Genomic DNA, 12,021 nt, shown 5'->3' with positions numbered 1-12,021 from the left:
AATTTTTGCGATGAGTCTAGGAAAAGTTATCATCACTAAACTATCTGAGGAAAAGCAATATGGTAAAATTTGAATAATTCAAAAGAAAAGAAGAAAGGACAAGCATAGAAAAAGAAAATATGATCAAACGTTTAATGATTTGATAACTATGAACAGCTCCGGGATGCACTTGTAATCTTCAGGTTTGCCAATCACTCATAAAGGCAAATCCACATCATTTAGAAGTTGTACAGTTAAAAGCTATAGACAATGGCTGCAAAAAGAGAGAGACAGAGAAAGAGAGGCAGAGACAAAGAGGGGAGGAAGAGAAAGGCAAAGAGACAGAGAAACAAAAACAGAGAGAGAGAGAGAGAGAGAGAGAGAGAGAGAGAGAGAGAGAGAGAATCAGGAATCAGCCTTCTCTGGGAATGAGCTCACGGGATAGATTATCCAATTCCAAATGATCAGTCCTAAGCACATATACATACAAGCAACTGTAACGGACCCTGTAGCTTTTATAAATAGTTTTGTGTGTGTGTTGCTGTGCCTGTGTTCATGTGTGCATGTACATGTGCATGTGTATGTGTACATATGCATGTAGTGTGTAGAACAATGATCATAGAAGGGGTCAGGAACTTGAGAGGAAATTATGTAAATGTGGTATTCATGTATAAAAATCTCAAAAGTAGTGTAAAAATGTAAAAGTTTCAGTCTAAGAAGAAATGAGAAAGACTGAAACTGAAATACTCAAATTCATATGTTTCTGACATATAAAAGATATCTGTTAGGACTTATCAGTAACAAGCCTAATGCACCGGACGAAAATACCTTCAGAATATGTGAAGTAATACATGGTTGAAATCCAAATAAAGCTAAATTAATCCACAATCAAAATAAGAGCTATTTATAACTCCTAAGGTTCTTTATTTAGTATATTTTGAGAATTTCATACATGAGCACTCTATATTTTCCCCTTCTCCCTCTCCCCATCAAACTCCTCTCTCATATTCATGCCATCTTCTTCCTTAGTAATTATTATCACATAAAATAGCACTGTATATATATATGATATATATATATATATTGAGAGAGAGAGAGAGAGAGTTTTCAGTGGTGAAGTTACTGTTACTATCAATAAAGAACACTACCAATCCTTCTTCAAGAATAAAAAATAATATCATGTATCAAAATGCGAGGATTTGCCTTTAGAAAATATATCCATGTGATTTAATATAAATAATCAAAAGGAGATTTTGTTTTTATTCAATATGCACTAAGCAGTGATTATTATGAGCAACAATGTTCTCTAATAATAAGAAACAAAATAACATATAAGAAAACTCCCTCAGTTTCATATGTTTTATAAAATAACCAGAGGCAGAGATAGTGGGTAAGAAAAGGTCAAAGCTATCATGGTCATAGTGCCGTTTCTGTCACCAAGAGAGAGTAAGCACTAGAGTGTTTGAAGATTTATGGTATCTTATTTCATGTGTATGAGTGTTTTGCCCTCGTGTATATAAGAGAACATCTGGTGCCTGTGGAGGTCAGGAAAGGCTATCAGATTCATCAGAACTGTTCCAGAGGGTTGAGAGCTATCCTGTGGGTGCTGGGAACTGAACCCCTGGGTATTCTGGAAGAGCAGGGAGTGCTCTTAACTATAGAGCCATCTGCTCACCAGGAAGCATTAAAACTAGTAAGACATGTGGGCCCTGAAGGGGATAGGAACTCCACAGGAAGACCAACAGAGCCAACTAACCTGACCCTCAGGGCTTCTCAAAGTCTGAACGACCAAGCAAAGAACATACATGGGCCGGAGCCAGGCCCACTTTCACATAGGTAGCAGATGTGCAGCTTGGTCTTCCCGTGGGTCCAGAACAACTGGAAAAGGGCGTTATCCCCAAAGCTGCTGCATGTACATGGGGTATGTGCTAGCTGGTCTGCCTTTATCTGGCCTCAACGGGAGAGGAAGGGCTTAGCCTCTCAGAGACTTGACATGCCAGGGGGTCCCCACCAGCTCAGAGGAGAAGAGGAGGGCAGAGTGAAGAAAGGAGTGTGGAGATGGTGACCAAGAGGGGAACAGTGAGAGGAATGTAAAGTGAATAAGTACAAAAATTAAATTAATAAGAGTTATTCAGCATTTCAACCAAAAATACAGAGCTCCTAAAAGTAAGCAAAGAAAATGGCAACGTTCTGGACAGGAGTTGAATAACTGTAGAGGAAAAACCTCTGGGCACATCTGTGAGGGGATTTCTAGATGAGGTGAATTACGGTGAGAGTTCCCATCCTCATGGTGGGCTGAGTCGGCAGGAGCTGAAGGCCTGAGCTGGATAAGACAGGACCTGAGCACCCGAGGCCAGCTGCTTCACAGAGCACCTGTATCCCCTCAGAATGTAAGGCTTTCCCATTAAAATTTATGTTAAAAATATTTTCAGACCCAGCTATACCTCTCCAAAAGATGCCCCAACATATAAAAAAGACACGTGCTCCACTATGTTCATCGCAGCCTTATTTATAATAGCCAGAAGCTGGAAAGAACCCTTCAACAGAGGAATGGATACAGAAAATGTGGTACATCTACACAATGGAATATTACTCAGCTATCAAAAACAATGACTTTATGAAATTCGTAGGCAAATGGTCGGAACTGGAAAATATCATCCTGAGTGAGGTAACCCAATCACAGAAAAACACACATGGTATGCACTCATTGATAAAAGTGGCTATTAGCCCAAATGCTTGAATTACCCTAGATGCACAGAACACATGAAACTCAAGACAGATGACCAAAATGTGGATGCTTCACTCCTTCTTTGAAAAGGGAACAAGAATACCCTTGGAAGAGACTAAGGAGGCAAAGTTTAGAACAGAGGCTGAAGGAACACCCATTCAGAGCCTGCCCCACATGTAGCCCATACATATAGTCACCAAACTAGATAAGATGGATGAAGCAAAGAAGTGCAGGCTGACAGCAACCGGATGTAGATCTCTCCTGAGAGACACACCCAGAACACAGCAAATACATAGGCGAATGGCAACAGCAAACCACTGAACTGAAAACAGGACCCCTGTTGAAGGAATCAGAGAAAGGACTGAAAGAGCTTGAAGGGGCTTGAGACCCCATATGAACAACAGTGCCAACCAACCAGAGCTTCTAGGGACTAAGCCACTACCTAAAGACTATACATGGACTGACCTTGGACTCTGACCTCATAGGTAGCAATGAATATCCTAGTAAGGGCACCAGTGGAAGGGGAAGCCCTTGGTCCTACCAAGACTGAATCCCCAGTGAACGTGATTGTTGGGGGGAGGGCGGTAATGGGGGGAGGATGGGGAGGGGAACACCCATATAGAAGGGGGAGGGGGAGAGGTTAGGGGGATGTTAGCCTGGAAACCGGGAAAGGGAATAACAATTGAAATGTAAATAAGAAATACCCAATTTAATAAAGATGGAGAAAAAAATATTTTCAGATATAGGCATTACTGTAGATCTTAATTTCTGTGTAGAACTGAAACTTCTGACAGTTGCTCTGAGTTGTTTTGAGTTTTTGCATGGGTGAGGCTGTGGACTGGTTGCTAGGTTGGTATTATCAGGACCCGGATTGGTAAGATGTTCAGTCAGAGAAGTGCTTGTTCTGCAAGCATGAAGACTGAAGTTTAATCTCCAGATTCATAAAAGAGGAGGGATGGTGTCACACCGCACTTGTAGTTCCAGAGCTAGAAAGACAAAGACAGATTAGTAACTTCCAGGCTAATGAGAGATTTTGTGTTTAAAAGATTGTGGGGGGGTTGGGGTAGGCAAGGAATGCAAAGGACTGAAGAACAACACCCAAGGTAATCTTCTGAAGGCCTCAGCACATGTGCACACATGTGCACACACTAGGTATGTCTCCCGGGATTAGCCCTGTACACACTGAGTAACCTGCTACTGTAACTCAAATCTTTCGCGCGCGTGCGCGCATGTGTGTGTGTGTGTGTGTGTGTGTGTGTGTGTGTGTGTGTGTGTGTGTGTGTTTCTACCAATACCATTATAAGGTAATTCTGAATATGTAACTAACTCTTAACAAAAAATTTCGGGGGTTGGGGATTTAGCTCAGTGGTAGAGCGCTAGGCCCTGGGTTCGGTCCCCAGCTCCGGAAAAAAAAAATTTCCAAAACCAACCAGACATGAACCTAGTTGTACTTGGCAATACTTTCACATCCACAAGCTTACAAAGCAATGGCTGGTGGTATAACTCAGTCGTAGGTGGCTTGTCTAGCTTATTGAGGCCCTGGGTTCCACCCTCAGTGTTGTGAATTAATTAACTAATTAATTAATTAATAAAATCTGGCAACCCCAAGTTTTACACAGCACTTTAGACTCCTGGGAATTCCAGAAACTCCATCTACGTGCACAACACTGCTGGTCATGTAATGTAATGAAAGAAATGCTTGGCTGGCTTCAATTCCTTTGGCTCCTGCTGCTGCTTTTAGAGAATGCATAAGCATAGAAACAGGAAGAATTAAACAAATGTTCTTACTTAAAACAGTAAAATTATTGAGTCACACTTTGGCCAAATATCTTCCTTTAGCTGTAAAATCAGCATTCTGTTCCCATCGCAAACTGATCACTGCTAACAAACAAATGTCTGTTGCCGAAAAATCATTTCAGATTCAGAAAATGGTGTCTGAAAGGGATGTTAGCTCATTTCTTCACACTCCTACCTTTAGGACGTACTATCTCATTATCTTTCCCTGGTAAAATTATGCCTCTGAAATTTTATTTTGATTGATATTAGGGGAGTGAATTGCCATTACATACAGAAGCACTGGATTTCCTCCCCACTCACTGAATGCAAGTGTGATGCCCACAATACATACTGTGTTCCTTGAGCTGCAGCCATCTGCAGCCAAGCTGAGGACTGTCAGCTCATTCCAATGCACTTCTTTCTTAGGGTCTGCTCTATGACAGGCATTTCTGTTCTCTGCGGTCCATAAGGACAAGGGACAATATCCATCCTCAAAGAGCTTGTGACCTCACAGAGAAGGCAGGCACACCCTACTGAATAAGTAAAGCTGGAGGCAAAAAAGAGTTCAAGCCAGAAATGGAGGGGAGGTTTCCTGAAAGGAATAATTCCTAAACTATATCTTGAATATTGAAAGTAGCTGCCCCCAAGAAAATGTGACAGAATAATTAATTCAAAGGTTAAGGGTAATCAGGTGCAGGTGATAAATGTTACGGTTAGCTAGAAAGCAGAAATAGTATACTTACGTCTGAATTCAGAAGGGTGTCTTTGTCAAAAGTGAGACTTGGGTATGGCTTCCTTCCACAGGTACCTTAATATAAAACAGAGAAAAACATGGGATGAACAGAAATGAGCAACTTCAAACACAGGAGTCCTGGAGGGCTAGGGTTACACAGTAGAAGCCTATTTACTATTTCTAAAGGATTTATTTATTTATTTATTTATTTATTTAATGTATGTGAGAACATTGTAACACTCTTCAGACATATGAGAATAGAGCATCAGATCCCATTACAGATGGTTGTGAGTCACCATGTGGTTGCTGGGAATTGAACTCAGGACCTCTGGAAGAGCAAGCAGTCAGGGCTTTTTATCACTGAGAATCTCTCCAGCCCCTGCTATTTTGTTTTTAAGAAAGTTCTTATAATGTGCCACTGCTTTCAGTACTTTGTGCACTTTAATTAATGTAATTCTCAAAGAATTCTATGACATTCTGTCATTGTAACCCTTTTTTTGAATAATGAAACCAAATCATATATGGGTAAATCATGTTGTCCAGACTCAATATCTAGTAATAAAGGCAGACATTAAGTTTGGGTATTGTGGCCATTGGAGACATGTTAATAACTACACTGTCCTGGAAATTTTCTTTGTGTTACTGAGATTTCACTGTGTCAGAGAAATACAGAGAGAAATAAGAGATTAAGTCATTTGCAAGAGCACAATGACAGCTATTTAAAGTGTGGCATTCTGGGAAAACAATCTATTTATTCCGTATTCAGTAAATCATTCATGAGCTTTCATTTCTCAGACCAAGTAGTAAAATCATAACATTTGCTTCTCAGGTAACAGTCTTTGTAGTCGTAATTACAGCTCACGTCATCATGTACTAAGGTGAGCATACTTAAATCACTAAAATGTATAAAATTTGATGTGGTCACTAAGTTAAAATATTAATTGATGATCACATTAACTCAGAAAACCCTCCCCTCCAAAAGACGTATACATAAAACTCACATTCATTTATGTTATAATCAACTTCTGGAAGCCAAAGATAAAGGGAACAATCATGGAAGCAATTCCACAGGATACAAAATTAAAAACTAATTTTAACACTACATCAGAAGTATTGAGGGCCAGAAGGCATGAGAGTGTCTCTAACAAGGAGATGAGCAACAAGAAGGTAAGAGTAGTCATCCCAAAACTCTCAAAGAGAAAGCATCCTTCAAAAGTGACAAAGTATGAAAGACGGCTATATTGTCAACATTCTATATTCAACCACTCTAATGGATGAACCCTCAAATGACTTGCATGTTGAGTTTTCTGATTCCTGGCAATGTTTAAGCGAGTGATTCTTAACAGCAGTTGTGCAATATTAAAGGTACAGAGGTATGTATCTTTCTCTAAATCATATACACATTTTCTGCTGTAGTTGTCTAAAAGTTGGGCAAACCCCAGCAAGTAATTCTGAAAACAGCCAGAAAGATGTGAGGGAAACAAATCTAGACCTGGAGAAAGGAGAGGGTTACATGTAAGACATTTAAAAAACAAATTTAAATATGAAAGCTAATGCCCCGGTCTGGGGGTCCTAGCTCCTGTCTACAAATGCATCACGGATGGTAGCTGTGCCCTAAAAGATGACATGTGACATACAACTGTTCCATGTACATCTTCAAGGTAATATGAAATGGTACAGAGTAACCCCAACAGGAAGCAGTGAGGCTTCCTGAGTCATGGTGTAATAGATACAGCAAAAATACCAATAGAACAACTAGCAGAGTGTTGCAAAGTATTTCATTAAGTTTCAAGAAGGAAGAAGAGGTCCTAAATCTTATGTAAAAAATAGATGGAATTCAAAACTCCAATTGAAAAATATATTTAATTACAGTAGATAAAATGTCACTCTGTTTTATGGTGCCTATGACATACCTGAAAATTCTTGGAAGTAAATGTTGGAAAATCATTCCATCAACACCAAGCATAACACAAGTGGATAAAAGTAAACCCTCACAACTGGAAATAATACCAGGAATAAAGCCGGTCATTCATATACTAAGCCTTAAAGTAGGAATAAAAGGATCTCATTGTGTGATGCCCTAAAGCTTGCCTCTTTCTAATAGAACATGAATTTTTTTTTCAAAATATCAAGCCATGGAAGACCTGAAAGACTCCATCAACTAACTTGACCTAACAGATTTGGAGAATAGTCCCCCCATTCTGGGGCACACACCAAACACTTCCTGGTACTACATTGTACCAGGTCATAAAACAATTCTTAAAATGCTTTAAGTGAGTAGGATAGTAATAGATATGTTTTTGATTGGCACAATAGAAACATTAAAAATATATACTTAGGAAATTCACTAAATATATGTCACTTCTGCAACTTAACTACAAGAGAAATCATATAATATTTTTATAATAATCACATAATATTTTTAGCAGAATTCTGAAATATTTTAGCAGACTTTCCATGTAAGATTAGCCTTATATGGTGAAACTGGACATTCATACTGGGAAAAGCCATTGTTTTTCAGAGAGTGGGAAGGCCTCTGTGAGCAGAGAATAGGACTTGAGTAAGGAAGAGTGCAAAATGAGGTTAGGGGAATGATCAAAGCCATGTCACCAGTGGGTCTCCCTTAAGGAATATCTCTATTGCTTAATTAATACCTAATTTAGCAGCCAGTATAGAGAGCCCAAGAGAGGTCCTGGGAACATCCTGGGTACATAAGTAAATTAAGCTCTTGATTGCCAATGTAACCCAGCCTTCTTTATCCTTTATATGCTGACTCTGATGTTAAATTTTCCCATTCAATTTACTCAGGTTCCTCTTCAGCCCCTTAAACAACACATTCTTAGTTCCTATTCCAACTCAAGGCATTCTTATTTTCTCCCAACTCCTTCATGGTGTGATTCTTAGGGTTTAGTTAACAACAACTTGTGTCCATCATCTCTGCACATATCAGAATTATTTTATCTGACAACATGCAGAGCACCTGTCGGCAATGATGATAGCTTTGCATCTCCCATTGGAAGACAGATAAAGCAATGAGGTAATTCCAATGTTGATATCTAGAATGAAAATACATTCACCTCACAGACATACCAATATAATATATCAGAGGGTCAATAAATAAAGCACCAATCAATGGCAAATTCTATAAATTAAATTCTGTTCTCATCCTGTAAAATAACCCACTGAGCACAAAATATTCTTACCTTAAAATAAAATAATACATTTCTCATTGCTTTTATTAGAAAGCTATAATTGCATGTCCTGGGTTTGTACTTCACAAAAAGAAAGGAAACAGCATTGTAAGTTGTTTAATTCAGTGTTGTGTCAGCAGCCCATTATTCAAGTGGAGGAGCCACGTCAGTGGTGTGGGGGAGATGAGTTCCTCAAAGGCAGAACTTAGAGTTTGAAAATTAGTGACTAATGGAGCATATCCGATAGGTATTTTTCATACAACTTAGCATCATCATGACATAATGATGCTGCCCTGATGTGAGATTAACCCGGACACATGATTTTTCATTCAGAAGTATCAAGATTCTAAAACAATGAGCAGTGCCATGATAACAAGAGTAAAAGATTAGGATGGAAATTCTAGAGAAAGAAAAGTTTGACTGGAGCAGGTGAGACAGCCTTGGTATACACAATACCGTGTTTATCATGCGTGGGATTATTTACAAAGGAGAAATAAGGGCGAGGAAGACGATGCCTCAGTAAATTTTAATAAGGAAGTAGAATGTTACAGAGTTAACATAAATAACTCTCCCTCTAACTGGGGGTAGCCACTAGAAAGTCATAAATGCCAAGGAAGCAAGAGACGCCCAGGACCCAATGGAAATACGTAATGAAGGTAAGATAGAACCTGTAGACACCACCTCCAGTAGATAGGCACAGTCCCCAGTTGAGGGACAGGACCACCCACCCATCTCAAAATTGTTAACCCAGAAATGTTACTGTCCAAAGGAAAGACAGGGACAAAAAACTGGAACAGAAACTAAAGAAAGCTCATCCAGAGACCACCCCAGCGAGGGAGCCATTACATCTATAGACACCAAACCCAACAGTATTGCTGATACCAAGAAGCACTTGCTGACCTGAGCCTGGTATGGCTGTTTCCTGAGAGGTTCCGCCAGGACCTGACGAATACAGATGCAGAAACTCAGCCAACCATCAGATTGAGCCCTGGAATTCCAATGGAAGAGTTAGGGGAAGGACTGAAGGAGCTAAAGGGGATTGCAACCCCATAGGAAGAACAATATCAACACAATGACCCAGAGCTCCCAGAGACTAAACCACCAACCAAAGAGCATACACTGAGGGCTCCAGCTACATGTGTAGCAGAGATTACCATATCTGATATCAATGGGAGGGCCCTGTGGAGGCTTGATGCCCCAGCTTAGGGGGATGCTAGAGCAGTGAGGCTGGAGTGGATGGGTGGGTGGAGGAGCACCCTCATAGAGAAGAAGGGACGGGGGAAAGGAGGGAGAGAATGGGGATTGTGGAGGGGTAACTGGGAAAGGAGATATCATTTGAAATGTAAACGAATAAAATGATTAATAAAAAGAGAATTAGTCATCTTGTCTCAAAGTATGATATCTGCATATCTTCTCAATCTGGAGAAATGGAAATGGAGAGTTTTGTTCTTAAAAGAATAGAAAGAGTTTGCTGTTGAGTTTTTAATCTTTTTAAAGAATTATCCATGGAGAAAAGTATCTGTAACGGCCATCGCATAGAGACTAACTTCTAGAGTTAATTCTAAGCATCTCTGTAAAATTAAGTAAAGTCCAGGCAAACAAAACAATAAGTCATTTGCATGAAGACCTGGTCCACTAATGGTAACAGCCCCTTCTGACAAAGGGACCCTGCTACCCCATGATGGGGTGAGCAGAGATAGGGACAATGAACATGCTGGTGCCAAGATTCATGATGAGCAGTTGACAGATGCATTCTTGAGCTGGGAACACTGTGATTTCTATGTCTAATCCTTAATTAAAAGCTGGCCTTGGATCTCTTCAAGTTGAGCTTCTGTTTGAGTCATTCTACTTTAAGTCAAGCCTTAAGGAAAAGCAAGAAATGTCATGGGTTTCACATTTAAGATTTCAAGCTGAGACAGTATTGTCACAAGGAAATACTAAAGACCATTGAACAGACTTTGTTCCTTCATGAAATGTGGCCCTGTTTTTGTAACACTGCCTGCTTCCAATGTCCACCATTTTATAGCACATACATCATTCCTCATCATAGATTTGAAGATAACTTTCTCAAATCAGGCTAGTTCATGGAAAGCCCAGTGAATGGCAGTGTTTCAGCACAACTACAGTAAACATGAACATAAATACATCTATTGGAATGTCATCCATAGTTTCAAAGCAGATTATCTTCCTTAAAGACAGTGGTTTTAAAATTTAGACACTTAATTTAATTATCTTTCCCCAGAAGTATATAGGAAATCAGGAACCTAGTGTGAATAACATTATCCTCCCAGAATGAAAACTTGCAATAGCAGGACTCTTTTTTTGCCACAAACTAAATAATTTCAGTTTAATCGCTAACTGTGTTTTTGTTTTACAGAACCCGTATGATTTGGAAAAAAGAATAAAATTGCTTTTAAAGTACAAAAATAATTATGAACCACTTGAAACGTAATGTCTGTGTTTTATTTCTCATCAGAATTCATTAGTGTGTAACATCAATAATTTAGCCCATCATTTGCCAACACTGACGTGGCTCAGTAGTTCAATCATGTAACCCTGTAAACTCGCTTTCCATTAAAATGAATGTTGCTGACGAAGGACAACTAAAGAGATAGTTCATTTATTAACTAAAGAGCTACTTCATTTATCAACATTTTTAAATTAGGAGTTTGGGGCCACAGAAGCTTAGCTGGATGATTGATTTGACGGATCTTTATATTAGACCTAAAGTCTTGTTCCAAATCAGACTATCCTGTGCACAGAGATAATCGCATTTCATTTGTACAACACACCATTCTGGGCTCTCCGAAGGCAGACATCGCTACCTGCAGAGAATCTGATCACCCACCCCGACAATCACCTGAGTGTTGCAGAATGGGAAAGTGTACTCCACTCTTCACTATCTTGATGCACTTCCTTTGGCACACTTCTTACAAAACCTACCACATGACATTCAGTAAGTTAATATCCTAACGTTGTTGAAAATGGTGTTGAAGCATTGAGGAAATAGGCTAACATACTTAATGCGGAGAGCCAGGATCCCAGATTTTTCAAATTATGCCTTAGTACGTTCATCTCTCCAAATGCAAGGATGATTGGCTCCAAGGCATCCCACCTCGGCATGCTAAACCCACAGATGCTCAAGGTGCTTGAATAAAGAGACACAGTATTTAACCTAGACTATGAGCACCCTCTCGTATGTTGAAGCAATTATCCAGATTTTTTTTGTGATATCTGGTAAAATATGAAATCTACATGCATAGTCTTACACTGAATTACTTAAGAGAATAATAATCAGGAAAAAGAGCTCTGCATGTACAAATGAGATGCATCGTTTCCTCAAATACTTTCGATTTAACCAGCTTTCAGCAGCAAGTCCAATGCCCAGATGCAGACCTCCCAGATGAAGGGTCATCTTGCACATTCAAATTCTTCATCATTTCCCATTGACCGACACTGTCCTAGGTTCAAATGCTGGTGGGTGTCATGTAGTAGTTTTGAAACAGCCAGTTCCATTTTGAAGGGTTGGTCCCATGCGGTCCGGAAACATTGAGATCGTATCAGTTGTGGCTCAGAAGAAGCAAAGCGACAACAAAATAACAAAGCACAAATAC

The 12,021-nt window shown here is 39.6% G+C and overlaps 1 protein-coding gene and 1 long non-coding RNA gene across 3 annotated transcripts in view; one reads left to right on the top strand and one right to left on the bottom strand.

The window, feature by feature from the left end:
- Positions 1–12,021, top strand: part of Ccdc178 (coiled-coil domain containing 178) — a 401,819-nt gene that overhangs the window by 371,714 nt on the left and 18,084 nt on the right. The window lies entirely within an intron of this gene.
- LOC134482977 (uncharacterized) lies at positions 3,398–4,928 on the bottom strand. The gene is made up of 2 exons (XR_015642807.1): positions 4,836–4,928; positions 3,398–3,693 (listed from the first exon to the last, which is right to left on the bottom strand). It is a non-coding gene; the product is annotated as an uncharacterized LOC134482977 (long non-coding RNA).

Source organism: Rattus norvegicus, chromosome 18 (assembly GCF_021556685.1).
Source record: "Rattus norvegicus strain SHRSP/BbbUtx chromosome 18, alternate assembly SHRSP_T2T, whole genome shotgun sequence".
NCBI lineage: Eukaryota > Metazoa > Chordata > Mammalia > Rodentia > Muridae > Rattus > Rattus norvegicus.
The sequence above is the reverse complement of the archived record's forward strand: the minus strand, read 5'-3'. Positions and strand labels throughout refer to the sequence as shown.